Source organism: Lampetra planeri, chromosome 76, assembly GCF_965212315.1.
Source record: "Lampetra planeri chromosome 76, kcLamPlan1.2.h2, whole genome shotgun sequence".
In the NCBI taxonomy this organism is placed as follows: Eukaryota; Metazoa; Chordata; class Hyperoartia; order Petromyzontiformes; family Petromyzontidae; genus Lampetra; species Lampetra planeri.
In genome coordinates this window covers 649,540-672,719 of record NC_136181.1, presented here as the reverse complement: position 1 = coordinate 672,719, position 23,180 = coordinate 649,540, and the positions used below count along the sequence as shown (strand labels likewise).

The following is a 23,180-nucleotide window of genomic DNA, read 5'->3' as shown; positions in this document are numbered from 1 at the left end:
ACGCCGCGCCGCAGGCACCCCGTCCCGACGCTCCCGTGGCGGTGGCGCAGATCGCGGCCCCGGCGTACTGCGGGCCGACCACTGAGCAGAGGCGGCTGTCAGCTCCTGTGGCCCCCCCCCCCGTCAGGAACGTACACCGCCTTCTTGGGATCCCAACCCGCGGCACCTCCCTCGACGATGGGCCCCCCCGTCCACGCTGTGACTTGCTTCCAACGGCGCAGGTTGAACTGGGCATCAAGACATTTAGCGGCCGCCCGGGACGTAAGCTTTTCGTGGCCACACACCGGCATAGGAATCCCCAAATCCCGGGACAGTTCGAGCATCTTACCCAAGATGAGAGGTTCGAGCAGGTCAGGCTCCGTCTCCGGGTATGCAGCCATGGCCAACTCCAATACCGCACCCCTGTATGCCACCGGCGACTCCTCGGGTGCTCGCTGACATTGAACAAACCGGCGATGAGCATCATCCGGTGGTTCATATGCATCTGCCATCTCGTCGAAAACTCCTCTCAATGTTTTCTTCTTCTCCGCCTTGATGGAGCGGAAGAATCTCACCGACTCGTCATCGAGAAGAGTCGGTAAAACCTCCAATGCCTCAGCGTCCGTCCACCTTGCTGAGCGTACCGCCGCCAGAAATCTGCAGGCGAAAGCACTCCAATCACCCCCGATGGAGAATTCTTTGACGGTCGTGAGATGACGGCTGCGACTCCTTGTTGCACCGTCCTCATCCGATGACTCACCAGGCGGCATATTCAAAATGGCGTCGCATCGCCGCGTGTTCAAGATGGCGGCCTCTCGCCGAGGAGAGCGCAAGATGGCGGCTTCCCGCCGTTCTTCTCCTGCCACGCCCAAGATGGCGTCTTCTCGCCGCGTGGTCAATGGCGCCGACAGCGGAGGCAAGGCAGCGACCTGCGGACCTTCATCGGCTCCCCCCAACGCCGTCCTCGGTGTGACGAGCTCACACAATTGCGCGAGCACGATTTTCAGCGTCTCCAGCTGCGCCGCCATCTGCCTCCATTGCAAGTCCGCGTCCTCTGGCGCAGACGGGTCCACCGACGCGGCGACATCTTGGACTCCCGGACCCGCACTTGTTCCCGCACGGATCTCCTCCTCCATCGCAGGTAGGTCGACCGCCCGAGGAAGGTCGTCGTCGTCGGATGTTGTAGCAGACGATGGCGCAGGAATATTCTTTCTTCTGAGCTGTTTTGACATGCCATTTCACTTCTGACACCAGTGTAATAAGGGACTCGATCCTGGTTCTGTCTCCATCGTCCTTTATTCGGGTTCTTACACCTTTCCCGCACGGCCCTCGCTCAGAGCTCTCCCCTTGGCAGCTCCATAGCTGCTCTCGCTCCCGTAGCCTCCACTCCTCTGCAGCTCCGCTGCAGATCCCCGGTGCAGTCCTCCGGCTGCCCTCACTGCAGCTCCACCGCTGCCCTCACTGCAGCTCCACCGCTGCCCGTCGCTCCTCCGTGCTTGGTCACCGCTGGCCGACGGTACCAAGTCTTATCCTCCGTGTAGGTGGCGATCTCACCACTCCTCGACCTCCGCCCTGCGTGGCCTCACTCTAACTCTGTCTCCCACACTCTCTCGTCTCTTCCGGTATCTCTCCCTTAAGACCTCACCCCTCTCTCCCACGTGACTTAACTCCTCCCCCCATGATGTCATATCCGCGAAGCCGTTTACGCCCGCATTACACAATTACAACTAAACCACGGAATAAAAATCTAATTAAGCTTGTGCCGGAGGCCCCGGGGGGACAGGCGTCCATGACGTCTTCTGGCCAAATCCCATTCCGCGGAGCCAGGAGATTGAACCCTTATCCTCGGGGTTCCTCCAGAAACAGCAAAAAGCCACTGCGGGTGGCCACATGGAATGTTTGACAGCTCACTGTGGAGGAGAGGCTGCCACTCCTCTGCCAGGAGCTGGACTGGTACCTCCTGTATCTCTGTGATATTCAGGAGGTACTGCCACCATGAGGGGTGGATAGTTCTCTACTCGGGACAGGAGACTGCCAACCAACAGGGAGTGGATCTTCTTCTGAACAAAATAATAAAAGGGGTGTGGGGGCGTGGCGATGAGGTGTGGGAAGCTGTAAGCCACAGGCTACTTTGGGCTCACCTTCCCATCAACCAGAGGAGAGGAGTGGTGGTCATGGTTACTTATGCCCCCACCGAAGACGAACATCCGTGGAGCGATGCAGGCAAGGCCGATGAGTCAGATGCCCTCTATGGCCTCCTGTCACAGGTGCTAGCTAAAGTGCCCCCTTTGGGATAGAGTCATCCTGTTGGGTGACTTTAATGCCCGAGTTGGTCATGATGCTGGCACCTGGTTTGGAGTGATTGTAAGGCATCGGCCAGTTCAGCTCAATAACAACTGTAGGAGGCATCGGCACGTCCACACAACATCATGGATGCATGCCGGGTTCAAGCAAGATCATCTGCTGGACTACATAGTGACGGAACAGTGGATGCGGGCCCATGTATTTGACACCTGGACCTACCATGGAGCTGATTTGCTCACTGACCATCGACTTGTCATGTGTAAGATGCGCCTGCCATTCTTCCATTCAAACCCATCGTGGCCTGGTCTCAGGTAGCTGATTAAATTTGCAAGCGTGAGTTTCATCATCGCTTGCAGCTGGGGTTGGCATCGTCCCCCACTCCTCCTGATGTCGAGGTGAAATGGGTGAGGTTTAGGACTGTGGCTCATGCAGCTGCAATGGCTGCGTTGGGTACACGGTCCAGACCTCCCCAGAGACCCTGGCTGACAGAGGAGGTGTTCAGGCTGGCTGAGAAAAAGCAACAGGCCCACTCTCATCGTCTACAGAATCCCACGTCAGAGAATGAGGAGGCTTACCGCAGCCTTCGCTCGGAGGTTCGGAGAGCCGTGAGGTGCTGCAAGGTTGGGTGGTGGTCGCAGGTTGCTAAAGAGATGGAATCTGCCTCAGTGGCCCGCGATCACAAATCACTCTTTAATTCTATAATAAAAAGTAATTTGCAGTGCCATACCTATTACCTATTACCATCATTAGGGGAAAAAATGGTGATCCAATCTCCAACCCCCAGGAACAAGTTTGCAGATTGCTGAGCATTTTTGTGAGGTCCTGGGGGAGGGGAAATCCCTCAGCTTGAAGAACTTAATGGGGCAAAGTGGGGATGACCCTACTGAGGCTGCGGTGCCTCAAATATTGGAATAGGAAGTCACCCCCTGTGAGTGGCTGGTTGAGGTGCCATCTGTTGAGGAAGTACTGAAGGCGATCCAGAGTGTGAGACCAGGAAAGGCACTGGGCAGAGATGATCTTCCAAGCGAAATACTGAGGAAGGGTGGCGTTTGTGCATAGACTGCCCTGGTGGTCCCCCTACAGGGGCATCTCACTCCTCAGTGTGCTGGGAAAGGTCCTGGCAAGGATTATTCAACATCGCCTTGCCAGGCACGCTGAGGAGAGGCTTGCGGAGCCCCAATGTGGTTACAGGATAGGGCGGTCCTGCACAGATGCCATATTTTCTGTGTAGGGAATTCCAGCAAGACGACATCTCTGCTTTATTTACTTGGTCAAGGCCTATGCTACCATCAGTAGGTATGGGCTCTGGGTTGTTCTTCATGCTTTTGGAGTCCCTGACTCTCTGCTCGCGATCATTAAGGACCTTCATGAGAGCGAGCTGGCCCGGGTAAAAGTAAGTGGGCCGGTAGTCGGAACCATTCCATGTTCACCTTTGGGTGCAACAGGGATGTCCTCTGGCACCCACGTTATTTAACATCTATTTCGACCACGTAGTTCGTGAAGCCTTCGATGGCTGTAACGGAGGAATTTCTATCTCGTACAGATACAATGGGAGGCTGATCGATGCTCGTGTGCGGTCAATGGTTGTCTCCCTATTGGTAATCCATGTTATGCATGCCAATGATTTGGTAATTGCTGCTCACTCAGAAGAGGAGTTGTAGGCACTGCTGTTGAACCTGAGGTGGGGCCTTACCATCAGCCCCACCAAAACTAAGCACCTGCCTGGGTATTTTGTACCATCGGACACTCCACCCCCACAACTCCCAATTGGTGATGGGGGAGTTGTGGAGAGAGTGGAGTGTTTATCATACCTGGGAAGTGTGCTCATGACAGGCTCTGGTTTGAAAGCAGAGGTCTCACTCCGAATCAGTCGAGCAGCATTATCTTTATGTCGGTTGAGTAACGCTGTGTGGAAGCTACCTGGTCTGTCGCTCCACACGAAGCTTCAGGTTTTCTCGGCCACAGTCATGCCCTCCCTTCTCTACACTTGTAAAACGTGGACTCCCCCTAATGGAATAACTTCGCCGGTTATAAACATTTAGGCTGGCCTGCCTACGATCCATCCTGGGTTTAACCAGGCTGGATTGTATGAGGAGCTCACAAATTCTTCAAAGATCTGGACTTCCCGATAACTGGTACCAGCGGTGTCAAGATTGGCCTATGTGGAGGAGGCTCGTGAGGGATGCTGCTGGGCAGTTGGAGGAAGTCGCCCTCTAACAACAACGGAGGGTGGATGAGCAACACTCACAACAACGAGTGGAGTGCTGGGTGACTAATGCACAGAAAGTTGGCACAGTAGGGGGCACAGGTGGTGCATCGGCCAGTCATCTCAGTCAGTTGACCCGTAGCATCTAGGTCTGCCCCGTGACCTAGTGCCAGCACGGTTCGACACATCACGTGGCCTCAACGTGCACATAGCCTGGCACAAGCGCCGTGGTGATGTCACCGCCACTTACTGGAGAATGGCGGTTGTTGTGAGAGTGAGTATGAGAGTGAGTGTGGGTGAGTGTGAGAGTGAGTATGGGTGAATGTGGATAAGTATATGAGTGAGTTTGAGAGTGAGTGTGTGAGTGAGTGGGGAGCGGTAGTTTAGAGGTTAACGCACTGCGCTACGAACCTGGCGAACCGAGGTCGATTCCCGCTCACGGCCAACACCACTGACGATTATCTGCACAAGTTCTGAGCTTCCCCTAGGTCGACTCAGCCTCCAATGAGTACCTGGTGCGGAGTGTAAAATAATCGCCACTGGGGAGACACAGGTGGTCGGGCGTGGCCACCCACCCCATTCGTGTACAGAGTAGGCCTTGATAGGTGCTCGCTAACACCACTTGCCCTACCAGTCTTTGTGTAAAGTTTGTATTCTCTCTTCCTGCTGTGCACGATATTCTTCCGGTTTCTCCGCTTTCCTACTCCCTTGACTGAGGAAACCGAGACGCACAGCGGGACCGCTGTCATTCACAAGTGCATCCCCACTGCTCAGCACACAGAATTCTGCAGATCGCCTCAACTGGGATCTCGCAGCAGCATCAGCAGCACCATCATCGGCACTCCTACTCCTCCGACCAACTGGGCAGGACCCTCTTGACAAAGAGTGTTGAGACATTCCTGGGGTAACCAAGCGAGATCACGAATACATAAATAGTTACATTATTGCAATGAACGTGGGCGAACAGTGCCGCTACCTTCACTTCCCCCCTTCATGTCTCTTTTGCAAACAAACTATATCCTAGATTTAAAGTTTTCGTGACTGCAAGGATCCATACTCTTTGTTTTTTTAGTAAAGTCACGTAGGTAAAAATAAAATACATTTTTTCTAGTTTTTTCATTTTTTATTAATAATTTTTTTACCTACGAGACTTTACCGAAAAAAACAAAGAGTAAACTATATCCTTTAAATTGTTATTTTACCAAATAAGTCCCCACTGAGCTATTTTTTTCAGAAACGGCCTGGTCACAAATGATAGCTCAACAAAGTGGCTTATGAAGTGGAAATGTACAGAAGTTAGATATTATAAAACGCTTGATGTTGATTCTAAATGTGGAGGGAAAAACCGGAGGACCCGAAGAACAAGCCACGCGGCCACGAGGAGAGACGGGGAACCTCCAAATATACAGCAGGCGTCAGAGTCGGGATCGACCCATAACCCCCTGTAAACCGGTGAGGGAGATAACATCTCGCCTCCACCTGCAACCTCATGAGAACGAGTCTTGAGACTCAGCGAGGCTCTGCTGGGGTCGACGAGCGAGATGATGAATACTTAAATACAGCTCCTCCACGGAAAGGGAGTGTGGAACAGATGGAATGTTCAGTCGACAGGCGGTTGGCTGTCCGCCTCATGATGTTGGTTGCAATTACTGATGAAACGTCAAAGTACTCAAATTGAAAATGTTGTTGTGGGTTTACTCTCCAACACACCGGTGTACTGAACTCGTAACGAATTGCCATTATTTATTTACGTGACAAACCTTACTAATTGGCTGTGACGGGTGGTGGCAGGTTTAACGACACATTTATATTTACACGCTCTAACCCAAAAAACTCTATTATTGACAACATTGTTAATACAAAAGTATTCAACAAAATAATTAATTAAAAATCGATTGCGGTCTACCAATGGTCCAAGCCCGATTAAGACATCGAGCTATCATATCTATAGAGCAGCATAACATAGCATGATGCAAATTCTAGACCGATGCGGGCAGCATGATAGCGGGATGCACGATAACCTAATTGTGAGTAATTGTAACCTTTAAATATTTATATAAATATTGACACTGTCACCATGAAACTGTCTTCCTCTGCACCCACTACACGGCGCAACTAAAATTATTATATGTTATGTAATTATAGCTTAACATATTGTTTACAGGGTTAAAAACCATCCATTGTAGCTATTTAAGTAATAATGAGTCGGGAGAAAGGAGGGGGGCCCAGACTCGCATCTTGCATCAACCACCCTCCTCTCCCACGTTGAAATAGGGAGCTGAGCCTCTGTCCGGCATGGCACATAAGTGAGCAGGTGGCCAACACCACGCATACGCCCGCATGTATCAGGGCAGAGAACGCCCAAAGGCGAACAGTACAAAGGCAATGTAATCATCTGAGCATTTCCAGCTCGGGTTGAGCAGTTTTATCCTCGTGACATTTTTTACAGTGTCATAATGGTGAAACATATAAAAATAGGCTTTACCCCGTCTGGCAATGATACTCATACTAACACATAGGCTTTCGCGACCATAATACACGTTTTTTGGGTTAGATCGCGTAAAAACGACGCATTTATATTTACGCGATCTAACCCAAAAAACCTCGTATTATGGAAAACTCGTACTGATGCCGGCAAAAAGGTTCCGTGGATACCAAGGTGACGTGATCGCCAGGGGGCGCTCAGATCACTCAGAGTCTACCGGGGTGCTGTGGGGAGGGGAGGAGTGGGGGCTGGGGTATTGGGGGGGGGTGGCTGGTGGTGGTTGGGGTATGGGGGGGTCTGGGGGTGGCTGGGATATGGGGGGGGGGGGTTAGTGGGAGGTGGGGTATGAGGGGGTCTGGTGGGGGCTGTGGTGGGGTATTAGGGGGGGGGGGCTGGCAGAGCTGGTATATGGGGGGGGGGGGGGTGCTGGTGGGGGCTTGGATGAAGTATGGCGTGGGCTAGGATATGAGGGGGAGGGGTTGGTGGGGGTTGGGTGGGGTATGGGGGATTGCTAGTGGGGGCTGTGGTGGGGTAGGGGGGGCTAGAAGTACTGGGATATTGGGGGGGCCTGGTAGGGGCTTGGGTGAAGTATGGGAGGAGAGCGCTGGTGGGGGCTGGGGTGGCGTATCGGGGGGGGGGGGCTTGTGGGGCTGGGGTGGGGTATCGGGGAGTTGGTGGGTGCTAGGGTGGGGTATGAGGGGGGGGGGGGCTGGTGGATGCTGGGGTGGAGTATGGGGGGGGTCACAGGTGGTGCATCTACCAGTCAACTGCCAGTCATCTCAGTCATCTGTCTGGAACGCTCTTCCTCTGGAGTTTTGTACTTTTAAATCTAAATTGAAAACTAATTTCTTTCCAGCCGCTTTTTGTGTTGTTTTCTTCCTTACCCCGCTGTCTCATATTAACATAGTCGGCTGTGTACGGTGCCAAAGAAGTTCAACATGCATACATATGTAGGGGTGTTAGAGAGAGAGCCGTTATGCATGGCAGCTTATGGGAAACAAACACAGTGGGCGGGGCTACGTGAGTGCACGGGGGGGGGGTGCTCTCAACGACGTCCGCACCAGGCAGCCCAGGGCCCCACCCCTCAGCGGGGGTGGAGTATAAAGGGGGATGTGTCAGAGGGCTCGGGGCAGAATGTTAAAGCTAAACCAGTGAAGACCGAAGATCGTCTAGCTAGAGCCCTGGACTCCCCTGGGACGCCGCCCTTGTCAGGGCCGCGCAGGACCGAGCCAGCGGCGTGGTCCCGAGAACCAGAGCTAGTGCTCTGGGACTCCGGGTACCGTAGCCCGACTTACCAGTGTCGGGCCAGACAGACTCCCCTAGCCCGTTAGTGGAGGACTAGGTGGTAGGTCAGAGATAGCTAGCAGTGTATTCCCAGCTAGCCGGGTGAGGGGGCCGATACCCCCTCTAGTATTGTATGTCCACAGTTGTGACTACTTGTACGGAATAAATACGTGTGCCTCACCAACGGTGTCCAAGAGTCATCAACGGTACTTCACATACACCGGGATCTGTCCCGTGACCTCCTCCTGCACATAGCCTGGTACAGCAATCAACATAACACCTGGTTCTGTCTCATGCCCTCTTTCTGCACCTAGCCTGGCACAGCAGTCAACCAATATCACCCAGGCCTGTCCCGTGACCTCCTGCACCTAGCCTGGTACAGCAGTTAACCCATGGCACCTGGGTCTGTCTCGTGACCGCCTGCCAGCTGAGAGCCTTCGACACTTTACGTGACTGCCTCAAAGTGTACCTAGCCTGGCACAAGCGCCGTGGTGACGTCACCGCCACTGAGTGGTGAACGGCGGTTGTTGTTGTTCTTTGGTATCGGGTGCAGTTGGCACGGGTGGAGTTGGCACGGCTCTTATCGCGCCTGGAGGCTCTGCGGTGGCGAGGGAGATGGCATCGCCCTGGCCTGCCACGCGGGAGGAAGTCGCGGGTTCCATTTCGGACCGTGACCGATGGTTGAATTCCCGTGAATTGTGTGGAGTCCATGGGGAGCGGTGGCATAGTAGTTAGCGCACTGCGCTACGAATCCGGCGACCCGAGTTCGATTCCATGGTGCAATGTTGAGTCTATAGTGCAATGTTGAGTATGTGGACAGTGTTGAATCTATGGGCAGCGTTTAATCTATGGACAGGGCTGAGTCGATGGGCAGTGTTGAGTCTATGGGCAGTGTTGAGTCTATCCGCAGCAATGAGTCTACCGGCAATGTTGAGTCTATGGGCAGTGAGAGTCTATGGGCATTGTTGAGCCTATGGGCAATGTTGAGTCTATGGTCCTTACCTATAAACGTCTGGAAACCGATCAGTTTAACACGTAGTAGGCTTTCGCAACCAATATTATCCATGATAAAGCGTTTTTTTCGGGTTAGATCGCGTAAATGTGTTCTTAACCCACTACCACGGTGACAGTGTAAAAAAAAAGAGATTAAAAGGTTACAATTCATGCTGCCCTCATCGGTCTCGAATTTGCTCAAAGGGGTTGGTGGATCACGCTATGTTTTCTGTTCTATAGATACAGTAGCTAGAAGTCTTAATCGGGCTTGGTCCCATTGGTAGACTGCAGAAGATTTTTTATTAATTTGTTGAATATTTAATTATTAATATTGTTGTCCATAATAGAGGCTTTTGCGTGAGAGCATGTAAATATCAATGTGTCGTTAAACTCGCCACCACCCGACACAGCCAATTAGTAATGTTTGTCACGTAAACCAAACGTGCCGATTAGTAACTACTCCAGCGGAACGGCAGTGTGTTGGAGAGTAAACCCACTACACCATTTACACTTCTAATACCGTGACGTTTCGCCGGTAATTAACACAATCAGTTTCTACCGTTGCCTGTTCAAATTCCTCACACAGGTCTACACATCCCTTCGTGGTCTTGCCCCACCGTATCTTGCCACTCTTGTATCTGTCTATGTGTCGCCTTCTTGTCCTTCACGTTCTCAATATTTGCTGTCTCTTTTTCTCTATTCATCTTCCTTGTGCTCAATCCATGCTGTCGCTCTTTCTCTCGTCTCGCCCACCCCCTTCACTGGAACAAACTTAATTTTTGCTCACTCGTTTCAAAAGCTTACCCCAAAACCCCCCTCAATATCCTCCTCATAACGACCACGACCGTTACTGTTCCCTCTTAATATTCCTATTACACGGCTATTACTCATTTCACATAATTCAGTCAATCCATTCACCATCATCATATTCTGTCATCAATTTTGCGTTTACCGAATCCACGCATCATCACAGATTAGCCCCCATTGCTTCCTCTCATTTATTTAATTCGCCTCATCTCCACCATGACATTCACAAACACGTTGTTGTACCGTTGTTAATTCTTTGTAAAGCACCTTGGATACGGCGCTATACAAAATCCGTTAAGATAAGATAACATCAAGCTATTTGCCACATCGTGTCAACCGTGCGAATCACGGGAGAGAGTGGGAGGGGCTAGAGGGGGGTGGGGACAGCGCTCGGGAGGGTGGAGGGCGCGGCAGGAGGAGGGGCCCGTGGGGTTACACGCGGCGGTCACGTGCTCACGCCGACTGTGAGGTGCACGACTTGGAGGCGGAGGCAGCGAGACTCTGCAAGGCGTGTAAGTGCGCGTGCGTGTCTCTCTCTCTGTGTGTAGGTCGACTCAGCCTACGCAAATGAGTGTCTGGTACGGTAAAACATCACCACTGGGGAGACAAAGGCGGCCGGGCGTGGTGCAGGCCACCCACAACCCTCGTGTGCCGTGCCGGCATTCATACGTGGTGCTTGCTAACAGCACTTGCCCCAACAATCTGTTCAGGCTATATTGGGATCTTTGTCTGTATATGTATATACGTCTGGGCATCGCTTAGGTAGATTCGACTTCAAATTAGTACCTGGTGGATTTGTAAAACATCGCCATTAGGGAGTCAAAGGCGGCCGGGCGTGGTGCTGGCCTCCCACCCCCTCGTGTGCCGTGCCGGCCTTCATAGGTGCTACTACTCGCTAACGGCACTTTCCCCAACAGTCTGTTAAGGCTAGACGGGGAACCTTTGTACTTTATATACAGTATACCATATTTGTGTCTCTCCTAGGTCGACTCAGCCTTAAATTAGTACCTGGCGCTTTACGTGTAAACGTATCGTGTGGGAAACGGCGGTGCAGTGGTTAGCACACTGTGCTACCAACTCAAGAGGACCTGGGTTTGATTCCTGGTCACGGCCAACATCAGTACCAAATTACATCTCAGAATCAGAATATTTTTTTGACTGAGGGAGGAATCCGATGAGCTATAAAGCTCTTTTTCATAGATGTCCAGTAGGGACACCGGGTCAGAACGTTACAACAATAAACACAAGTACACGATATGAATGAAAGGATAGGAAAGGTAAAGTAAATCACTTTTAAAAATATACAAATGAAACTTAACAATTTGTTTCGTACTAGGTAAGGCCCACTGAGCTATTAGCTTCTTTTTCAGAAGCAACCTTACCACAAATGATAGCTCAATGAAGTGGCTTATCACGTGGCCATGTATAGCAGCTGGGCCTCCCCCGCATTAATCTCAGCAATGGGGAGACAAAGGCGGCCGGGCGTGATGCTGGCCACCCACCCGCTCGTGTGTCGTGCCGGCCTTCATAGGTGCTGCTTACTCGCTAACAGCGCTTGCCCCAACAATCTGTTAAGGCCATAATAGAGGGTTTTGGGATATATCGCATAAATATAAATGTGTTGTTAAACCGGCCACCGCTTGACACAGCCAATTAGTAAGGTTTGCCATAAAAAAAACTTATCTATGGGTCTCTATGAGTCGATGGGTCTATGCGCCTGGGTTTACATGAGTCTCCGCGTCTGAGTTTCCACGAAACTTTGTGATTCTCTGTGCCTACGAGTCTGTGAGTCTCTATGGGTCTCCGAGTCTCTGTGCGTCCCTGTGATTCTGTGCATCTCTATGGGTCTGTATCTCTACGGGTCTCTATGAGTCTCTTCTTCTTCCCTACGGCTGCAGAGAAAAAAACGACAATTTCATATTTAGGTGGCCAAGTGAGACGGCTGCATCTTGAGCAGTAGCAGAGGAGTGTATCATAATTATCGCTGTGATGTCTCCTTAGTATTTGTGTATCGGGAGATTGCGTCGCCTTATACATTGTTACGGTCTGTTCTGGATAACCACAGTCGCACACTACTGGAGAGTTTTAAATTTTCAATTTTTTGCATCATCAGGTATCCGCTTCTGCTGTCATGGTTTGTGCAGTGGATGGTGCGGTTTAGGGTGGACCATGAGCAGCTTCGGGGAAGATCAAACCCAGGGATCTTCCGCGTTTGGTCTTTCACAACGTGGCGGTGTTTATCTGTGAGTCCTTGTGAACGCCATTCGGCTCTCCAAGCTTCATGCGGGGTTAAATTCGCATTGTTGAAGGTTCAGCGCATGGGTCCAACAGGGCTTGCGGCGTGACTTCAAGCAATGGCGAGGGACGTTATTGAAGTCCTGGTGAATGGGAAGGCGACTGTTTTCCCCGATTCGCAGGACTCACAGGCATAAAAAATTCATTGTTTATTATTTATAGATATTTTAAGTTAATACTTCATCTATTATTAATATTGGTTTCTCATTTCTTCTCAAATTACATTTAAAACAATAGACAGAAAATGTACTTATTTGAGACAAAGCAATTAACTGATACTCATGGTTCTTTCGGTAATGTCACGTAGGTGGAAAAAATAATAGATCACGACGTTTCGATCCAAAGAGTATGGATTCCTGCAGTCACGAAAGCTTCAAATCAAGACAGTGAACTGATGTTCAAAGATTATAGCTGTCATCTTAAAATTGTCCTCAATTAAATTCAAAATGTTAATTAACGTATGAATTCATGTTAATGAGGGTCAGTTTGAGCGTTTGTTAAAATTAAAATGTTTCCTGACTTTTGGGTCCAAAAGGGCTTGGCGTGAGTTCAAGCGATGACTAGTGACGTTGCTGAGGTCTTGGTGAATTGGAAGGCGACTTGTGATTAAAAATAGCCGTGCAGTGAAAATGTCTTCTCATGTCCAAAGGCGTTTGTCCAGCGATGTCAGTGGAGGTCACAGTGATGCGTCCACTGAGATTGGTAATGCAGCGCAGTAAAACGAGTTAAGTTTGTTTAAGTGTACACAGTATTCCCTCGTTATTCGCAAGGGCTATGTTGGCGAGATGTTAACTACCTCACCGGGTGTACAGGAGGCCGTGGGTTCGACCCGGACTCTGATACCTGCTGTATATTTGAAGTTTTCATGTTTATCTCCATGTGGTCGCGTGGATTTTTCTCCGGGTCTCCGGTTTTCCCTATAAATGTACACATGCTGCTATAAATGTCCACATGATAAGCCACTTCGTTGAGCTATCATTTGTGGTCAGGTCGATTCCGAAAAACAGCTATATATCTGTGCGAGCCTTACCTGGTAAAATAAAAAAAAATATTTGTTAATTTAGTTGTAGAGTCTCGTCAATAGCTAATTTCGCAGAAAATGGTATTGGCCTAGGAAAACCTATTTTTTAATTTATTTCAAAAAAACTAATTTGTAATAAACAACTAAAAGTAAATTATCTGTAAATGTACTCTTTGGTACTTTCGGTAAAATCACGTAGGTATAAAATAATAATAATAATATTATAAAATAATAATATTTTATACCTACGTGACTTTACCGAAAGTACCAAAGAGTATTGATTTCTGGAGTCACGAAAGCTTCAAATCTAGATTAGGAAATGTATTAAGTAATAGTTTATAAATTAACTTACCTTAAATTATGATGATGCTGCGCATCTTCACTGTATCTCTCATCACATTCTCTTTTATAACTTTATATCTGATCACTTCATCTCATCTCTATTCTTTCTTATTTTCTCTCGATGCCAGTCGTGTAGAGTTCCAGATGTGAATCGCGAATAGCCAAAATCTCAGATAGCGAGTTCGTGAATATCGAGGTGAATACCGCATACCACAGAAGCCACCCGATGTGCTTCTACATCACAGTAGTCAAATCACAAATTGTAGTTTCAATAATCTGTCTATGAAATGGAATCTTAAGACAATGCTTGTTTCTGTACAAGTAGTCAACCTTACATTTCACCGTTTAGATTACTCGATTATCTATATGCATATTGAAAGGGTAAGGCAGATCAGTGCCAGACAGTCATTGAATTACGAACACCCGAATTATGAACACCAGACTTACGAACACCCGCTCTTACGAACAAACTTACATGAGATAGTCTTTGTTTGTTAACATCGACAGAAAATGCGAACTCGCACTTGCAAACTGAGCCGCGGAACTATTTTGTTCAACGGAGCGATCTCCCACGAGATGTAATGGGTCAGTGTTGTGTCGGTTATCTGAACCGGTCCTGGTCCTCCCCTAGGTCGACTCAGCGTCAAATGAGTACCTGGTGTGTTGTGTAAACATCGCCACTGGGGAGACAAAGGTAGCTGGGCGTTTTGCTGGCCACCCACCCCCTCATGTGCCGTGCCGGCCTTTATGGGTTCTCGCTAACAGCAATTTCCACAACAGTCTGTGAAGGCTATACGGGGAAGCTTTGTCGTTGATGCGTGTGTCTGTACGTGTGGGAACTGTGTTGTAGTGGTTAGCGCACTGCGCTACGAATCTGGCGACCTGAGTTCAATTCTCGCTCATGTCCAACACCAGTGACGAATATTTGAACAGGTCCTAGGTCTCCCCTAGGTCGACTCAGCCTCAAATGAGTACCTGATGTGATGTGTAAAACATCGTCACTAGGGAAACAAGGTGCTGGCCACCCACCCCTCGTGTGCCGTGCCAGACTTTATAGGTGCTCTCTAACAGCACTTGCCTCAACAGTCTATTCAGGCTATAGGGGGGATCTTTGTCTTTGTGCGTGAGTGCCCCCGTGTGTCTTGTGCGTGTGTCTGTGTGTGTCTGTGTGTGTATTTGCAATTGTGGTGACTAATTGCACCCCTTTTGATAAGCAAGCCAGCATCAGGACTCAAAGTAAGTGAAAATATAAATACTTTTCTATTTATGTTGCTTCATTTTGCGTTTTATTTACTATACATAATTTTTTTCCAGTTTTGCTTGCAAATGTACAACATCTCTTCTTATTCATGAGTTTAACACTGCTTCCCTTTTTGTTGAACTGTAACACATTTCATTACAATGACTGTATGGATATTTAAATTCAGTACATTGTTGTGTTCCGACTTACGAACCATTCAACTTACGAATGGGTCCCAGGAAAGAATATAGGTTCGTAAGTCGATAACTGTAATATTTTAATTAATATACGATATTCCCTCGTTATTTACGAATTGCAATCCACGATTTTGGCTGTCCGTGAATCACATGTGGAAATCTACACAACTACTGCATCGAGAGAGAAAGAGAAGGAAAGGCATGTATGAGATAAAGTGATGACAGATGAAGTAATTAAATAATTAAAAGTAAGTTCAAACTATTACTATTTAATACTTTTGTATTTTTTATTGTTATGTTTATTACAACTAATAATTATTATGTTTGGTATTATGAAACATTTCATGTATTTTATAGGTTATATTTATTTATTTATTTCCAGTATCATTGTACGAGAAATTTGCTGTTCACGAGCATATCCAGAGCGTATCGCTCGCGAATAACGAGGGAATGCTGTACGACAGTCACGATAATCGTAATCCAAAGAGGTGCTGGTTGTATTAGATATTGTGGAACCCCGGACTCCATCTCCTCATACTACACAAGCTATTCCTACTACCATTTACTACAGTGATACCTCGGTTCACGAACGCTTCTGTTCACGAACAACTCGGTTCACGAACAGAAAAGTTCATAAAAATATGCTCCGGTTCACGAACTCCGCTTCGGTTCACGAACAGGAGCCGCGGCCATTTTAATGCTATTTCCAGGCTGTCACATGGTCGTGACTTCCTGTAGGAAGATCGTGGAGAGAAGAAGAGACACAGAAAGAAGTACTGTGAGTACTGTGAAGACACTTTCAGTGACTTTTTGCTTTTTGGTGTGCTTTTTAGCACATACAGTACTGTACTACTGTACTGTACTGTACAATACTGTACTTACTGTATTGTACAGTTCACCCGTTTGAGTGCTTACTGAAGTCATCTCAAGCAAGGTTAGTGTTCTCTCTTTATACATTACTATACTGTACAGTACTAATGTGTATTGTAATTTGTTTCATATTTTTGTGCTTCAAAAACCAAAAAAAAAGGTCAGAACGGATTAACCGGATTTACATTGAACCCTATGGGAAAATGTGCCTCGGTTCACGATCAATTCGGTTCGCGACCAGAGTCAGTTCACGAATTAAGTTCGTGAACCGAGGTATCACTGTATCTTTATTTTTTTACCAGTTAAGACCCTACTGAGCTATATAGCTCTTTTTCACAATTGACCTGGCCATAAATAGATAGCTCAACGAAGTGGCTTATCACATGGACATTTATAGCAGCCAAATAATCTAAATGCACGTTGATTCTAAATGTGGAGGGAAAAATCGGAGGAACCGCGGAAAAATCCACGCTACCACAGGGGGAGAGAGACGCAAACTCCACGTAAACAGCAGGCGCCAGGGTCGGGATCGAACCCAGGTCCTCCTGTATACCAGGCGAGGGAGATAACGTCTTGCCACCATGGTGGAACTACACACTGCACCACGTAAACTCAAGCAGCAACAACTGCCATGCGTGTTCGTGAGCACGTCGCATTTAGACGTCGCGTTTAGACGTCGCGTTTTATTCATGTTATAAGCACTCACAGGACCACGGAGTTTGGAAAATCGTTGGGTAGCACCGGCCATTCCGCCTGGCTGCTGCTGCGTTCCCGCTCGTCTGTTGTTCCTACTACTGGCGCCTCTGAGTCGTCCTCTCTTTCTCTCTCTCTCTCTTAGTCGTCCCCTCTCTCTCTCTCTAAGTCGTCCCCTCTCTCTTTGAGTCGTCCTCTCTCTAAGTCATCATCTTTCTCTCTCTGAGTCGTCCTTTCTCTCTCCGAGTCGTCATCTCTCTCTGAGTTGTCCTCTCTAAATCGTCGCTTTTCTCTCTCTGAGTCGTTCTCTCTCTATGACAGCGATTGGATACTGTGTGGCTGTGGCGCACTTTGACGTTATTATTGATTCATATTCCAAAGCTCAAAGAGCCCAGTACTGCGGATCACCTGCAACTCTTACTCGCAACAAAGTGGAAACTCATTCTACAGTAATCGTATCCAGCAATGTAAAACATGATGATATTGAACCACTGACTTAAAACCCACTACACGCTTATTCTTAAAACAAAATATTCCACCGAAGACTCGTGACCCGCTCTTGACTTGCAGACATCTGATCGTTAGGTGTCGATAGCAAAACAGAGTTGCGGGCCGATACCCAACGACATTTGGCGAGCTGCCAATGCCGTTGGCGAATAATAAATGAGCCGTGATGGACTACGAACCCAGGGCTTTCGGTCGATCGCTCCGAGCAGTGCCGACAGGGCCTGGCTCAGTCACGCTTGGGGACACCCACGCCATTAACGTACACACGCTTCTGGAACGCTCTTCCTTGCTATATTAGGAAGCCACTGAGAGCTATGCACTTTTAAATCATCATAATCTAGATTGACAAACTCATTTCTTTATAAAGTGTGTTTGTGTTTAGTTTGTTGTCCTTCCCCCCGCACTTCCGATTAGCGCCATTGGCTAAGAAGGGTGCAAACGAATTTCACCATTCATACATACAAACATCATGGTTTATAATATGCCCTCCCCTTCAACAAAGTGACAGAAATATTAACGACGGAACCTTTAAATACCAAAATACCTTCCTGAACTACAATACCTTGCTGATCTCGTCAAGGAGCATGAACCATCATGCAAACTACGGTCATTCTCACAGCAGCGGCTTTTGGCTGGCCATCGAGCAAAGACGGTGGTCACCGCATTGCCCGCTTTCAAATGCGCTTCTGCGGCCGTCAGGAAATGCTCTTTCTTTCTATAGTATTACTAATGAACGTTTTGACCTGCCCCGATGGGACATTGATGAAAAAAGCCTTATAACTCATCGCATTCCTCCAGTATAAATACACATTCTAATTCTGAGGAGCCACTGGAGCTCTGCACCTTTACATCATCTAGATTGACAAACACATTCCTTTACAACTGCTTTTTGTGTTTAATTTGCTGTCCTTTCCCCGCACCTCCGATTAGCATGGTTGGCTACAGTGTGAAAGAAATTCAACATACATCCACACATAGATACAAATATACAGACAGCCAGACCCATAGAGACACCCACAGAGACATAGATTAGCACTGTTGTCTACGTACGGTGCGAAATAAGTTAAAACATACCTTCATACAGACACCCAGACCCATAGAGGCGTACATACATGTGTACAAACACAGTGACACACGGACACTATAGGCTCGGTACTGAGTCAAGGACTGGGCAGTAGTTGCGTAGATTTCGCATCACTACGCTCCAGCAGAATTCCTCTAATCCACACCAACGTTGGGTTATGGGGTGGTGGCGACGTTCGCGGAACCTATCTATAATCTATGAAGCAATCTATAATCTACAATGTAAAGTAATATATAATCTACGAAGTAATCTATAATCTGCAAAGTAAAGCAATCTATCACCTATGAAGTCATCTAAAATTTACGAAGTAATCTACAATCTATTAAGTAACCTATACACTACGAAGTAATCTATAATTATCTACGAGGTATTATATAATAATCTACGAAGTAATATTTAATCTACGAAGTAATCTATGATCAATGAAGTGATATATTATCTGTGAAGTAACCTATGATCGATGAAGTAATCTATGATCTACGAATAAATATATAATCTACAAAGTATTCTATAATTGACGAAGTTAAATGTAATCTACAAATTAATCTTTAATCTACGAAGTAACCGAAAATTTACGACGTAATTTATAATCAACGAAGTAACCTATAATCTATGAAATCATCTACTGAGAAACCCCCCACCAACATACAAATTGTGGCTGCCCCATTTTCGACTCTAATCGGTCAGCTTCCACGCATTCATTCAGTCACTCATGCATTGATTCATTCACTCTTGCATTGATTCATTCACTCACGCATTCATTTATTCACTCGCGCATTCGTTAATGAATTCACAGGGGCGACGATGACGAGCAGCACAGTGGCGATGGCGCGGATCTTCTGGGCTCTGATTCTCTCCACGGCCGTGTGGGTTGGAGCCCAGGCTGGGAGCCCCGCGTGTGGAGACGGAGGCGTCTGTGGCTGTCAGGGTGGTGGCGCGGACCTCAACCTGTGGATGCGATCCACAGACTCTCGGCTATGGAAACTGAGCCGAGGAGAACCCTCCGCAAGACCGGCTGATGGACGCTCCGTGGCAACGGGACGTGGAACCTCCACATGGTCCGACATTCGTGCGGTCGTCGGGGCAATGATCACAATAGCAAAGGACACGTGGTAGGGAAGGGACGATTGTGAGCACGTGTTTTTGTGGATGCAGAGAGAGGTAAGCGTCCTTAACGAGTGGTGCGGGCGGTAGAGCGCCACGCTGTTCTACAATCCCTGGAATTGCGAGTCGTGTGATATTTTGTATTTGAGCAACTGGATCAGGAATAATGATGGTAAAGTACAATATGGCGCTAAATGCCATGGATCCGACCAGAACGTTAAAGACATCACAACATCCTACGCCAAGCTCGACGAATCCTGTCGATGGTCGCCAGTACCGAAACCGACGACGACTGCAACCACCACCACGTCGACCCAAACAGCGTTCCCGACTTCCCTCATCGCCAACGCCACATCCCGTCCCACTGACCCCGTCGAACCCACTGCTCGCCACCGCGCACCCACTCTGTCCCAGTGCACGAGCCATGGCGGTGTGGATCACCACTACCACGAGCACCACCGCCAGGCAGAGCGGCGTTCTCCATGCGTCCTCGCACTCGGGGCTGGTGCTGGCCTCGTGGCCTGCCACGTGGGGTCTGCGCTGGCGCTCACCTACGTGGTCCACGTGCTGAGGCGCACCAGCACCACCGTCGCTGCCACGAGGGGGGGTCACTGGGGAGCGGGGTGGTGGCCAGAGCTGGATCGGTGGTAGCAGCAGCGGCGGCGGCAGCTGGTGGTGGTGAAAGAGCCAGTGGCCATCGTGGTGGTGATGATGGCACCTCCGATTAGCGCAGTTGGCTACATAGAGTGCCAAAGAAGTTCAACGTGCACGCGTACACATAGATACAACACTCGGCTCCCTGGGGTCTCCCATAGACTCAACACTGCCCATAGACTCAACACTGCTCATAGACCCAACACTGCCCGTAGACTCAACACTGGACATAGACTCAACACTGCCCATCGACTCAACACTGCCCATAGATACTCGAAATTGAAAACTAATTTCTTTAGAGCTGCTTTTTGTGCTTAGTTTGTTTCCTTCCCCGGCACCTATTAACACGGTTGGCTACGTATGGTGCGAGATAATTTCAACAAACATACGTACACACATTTACCATGAACTGGGAGTAGGTGGACATCGGTGGGGTTCATCTTCTTGGTTCTTTCGGTAAAGTCATGTAGAATGTAAATAATAAAATAATAAAAATAAAACATAATAAAATAATTCTCACGACGTTTCGGCCACAACGCAAGCAGCCGTCCTCAGGTGAAGAACAGGTCTGACTTTACCGAAAGAACCAAGAAGATGAATCTCTGCAGTCATGAAAGCTTTAAATCGAAATCGGTGGCGTTGTGCATCGGGCAAATGTTGTTGGAGTTCGCGTCTTTAACGCTCTCCATCAGGAAACCGTGGTGGCGAGATGTTAACTACCTCGCCAGGTATACAGGAGGTCGTCGGTTGGATCCCGACCCTGACGCCTGCTGTATATTTGGAGATTTTGTCTCCCCGTGGCCGTGTAGATTTTTCTCCGGGACCTCCGGTTTTCCCCTCCATATATAGAATCACCATCACGCGTTCAGAGTATTTCTCCACGTGATAAAGTCACTTGATTGGGCTATTATTTACTGCCAGGTCGCTTCTGAAAAAGAGCTACATAGCTCAGTCGCGTCTTACCTGGTAAAATGCAAAATAGTTTCGCTTTAAGTTTTATTAACGTTAGATATTCTAATTGCAGCTTAAACACGGTATCCTGAGAGCCTTTGCACTTCCCCTCTGCTACTACCAAATTTACTCCACATGTACAGCGTATTTAGATGCCCATTTAAACGCTTTGTGAATGCGCAACGTATGTATGTTTAACTTATTTTTTCCGTACGGAGCCAACCGTGCGAATAGGAAGTGTGGGATATGTGCTGTATATGCGTCTATATAATCAATGTTTACTGTTTTCATTTAAACAATATGTATTCGTTTTGTTTGTCCATTATTCGTATATGCTTTGAGATTTTAAAAAAATACAGTATTTAGCTTGTGTGGAATAGTTGAATAAACAAATAAATACGTGAATAGAATGTTTTGCTGGATTTTTTTTATCGATATACTATTCATGTTTGCATAACTGTGGTGCCACGACCGCGGAGCAACTCCGCAAGCGTCGCGATTGTCCACTACTCCCCACCCTCGGCAAACGCACACACGCAGCACTTGCACCCACATAGTGTCCTGGCAGGAGATTGCCTGGTACATCGGGTTTTAATCCGAAGGGCCCCTAGAGGGAAAGTCTCATGGTTTCCCGGTGCCAAGAGATTGGCCGACCCTCGCAGGAAAGGTTACATTGCGATGCCCCAAAAATTGGTTTAAAATTGTATGGGCGCAGCAAAAAAAGGTTCCCTAGGCCAACCGCAATGAGTTACTCACAACATTGGGGGGAGGACGGAGGGCGGAATATTAAGCAAGAAAAGCGCAAGCGCCCTTCCAGACAATGGGCAACAAGAGACAATGGGTGGCCGGCGACCGCCGCTGCGGACGAGGATTAGGCCACGGTAGAGACGGTCGAGAGGGACGGCGGCGCAGGTAAGCGCACGATTGGCTGCGCGGTACGACCTTTGAAGTTTAGAGAATAAAAAGAGTAGCCCAGGACGATTTTATCTCTCTTGTCTTCAACCTCTGGGCCGTGCCGCGCGAGTATCAGGGCGGTGTGAGTTAAAACCGCTCGTCGATGCTCGCGCGTGTTTAATCGCGCATGTGTGTTAAATTAATTGCCTGCAGGTGCGCGTGCGTTCGCGCTGCCGCTTTAAGGCGCGTCTTAACGCGGGTGTGGGGTAGCGGATAAACATCCCCCGGCGCGCATATTCGTGCAGCCGCTTGAACGCTAGTCTCTGTGCGTAAGGGGCCATCCATAAATGACGTCATGCACCTAGGGGGGGGGGGGAGGGGGTCAGACATTTGTGACGATGTGTGACGAGGGAGTGGGGGGGGGTTTGAGAAATGTGATGTCACACCAAAATGCGCAACTTTAAAATAAATATAGACAACACGTTCTACTTAATGAAATATACTTTTTCATATATGGTATGTTTTCTCCTACAACATCAGAGTGCAGCTGCACATTAAATACGCACTACAATGACAATAGTTTAAAGCATAGTAGAGAATAATCACGTGTGTGGAGTAACCCCGTGCGGCGGTGAGCCAGCCATTCAGCTAACGCGGGGGGGGGCGATCACTCGGTCGGCGGGAACCCGGCGGGGGCCGAACGGCGTGGTGGAGGAGGGAGTGGAGGAGGGAGTGGAGGGGGCAAAAGTTGCGCCTCACCTGACCGGCGAGGGCGGTGGAGCAAACGTTGGTCTCCACATAACCATCATTATTTTGCAACATGCATAATGATCGGTAGGAGTTGGCCGAACCTTGCATGCGAGCTCATTTCATTTCTCTTTCGCTCCTTTGGCTGCCACTCTGTCGTTGGTCTCGACCACTGGTCATCATCTCTACCGGCTATGACCAGGGGCTCGAAATAGGAAGGAATTACTGGGGTGACTCATACATGATTCCCCTCCAGCCCCACCCCCCACTAGATCTGAGGAGGAGGGCAGGCAGAAGCTGCGCTCCATGTGTGGTTCTTTGTGCGTGTCTGCAGACCTCTGCGCGTCTTGGAGGTCTCTGTGTGTGTCTGTATGGCAGAGCGGTAGTGTAGCGGTTAGCGCGCTGGGCTACGAACCCGGCGACCCGAGTTCAATTCCCGCTCATGGCCAACACCAGTGACGATTATCTGTACCAGTCCTGGGCCTTCCCTAGATCGACTCAGCCTCAAACTAGTCCCTGGTGT

At 48.7% G+C, this 23,180-nt stretch overlaps 1 long non-coding RNA gene across 1 annotated transcript; it reads left to right on the top strand.

The window, feature by feature from the left end:
* Window positions 1-10,497: 10,497 nt before the first annotated feature.
* Window positions 10,498-21,426, top strand: LOC144737955 (uncharacterized). The gene is made up of 2 exons (XR_013589114.1): window positions 10,498-10,570; window positions 19,104-21,426. It is a non-coding gene; the product is annotated as an uncharacterized LOC144737955 (long non-coding RNA).
* Window positions 21,427-23,180: the final 1,754 nt, after the last annotated feature.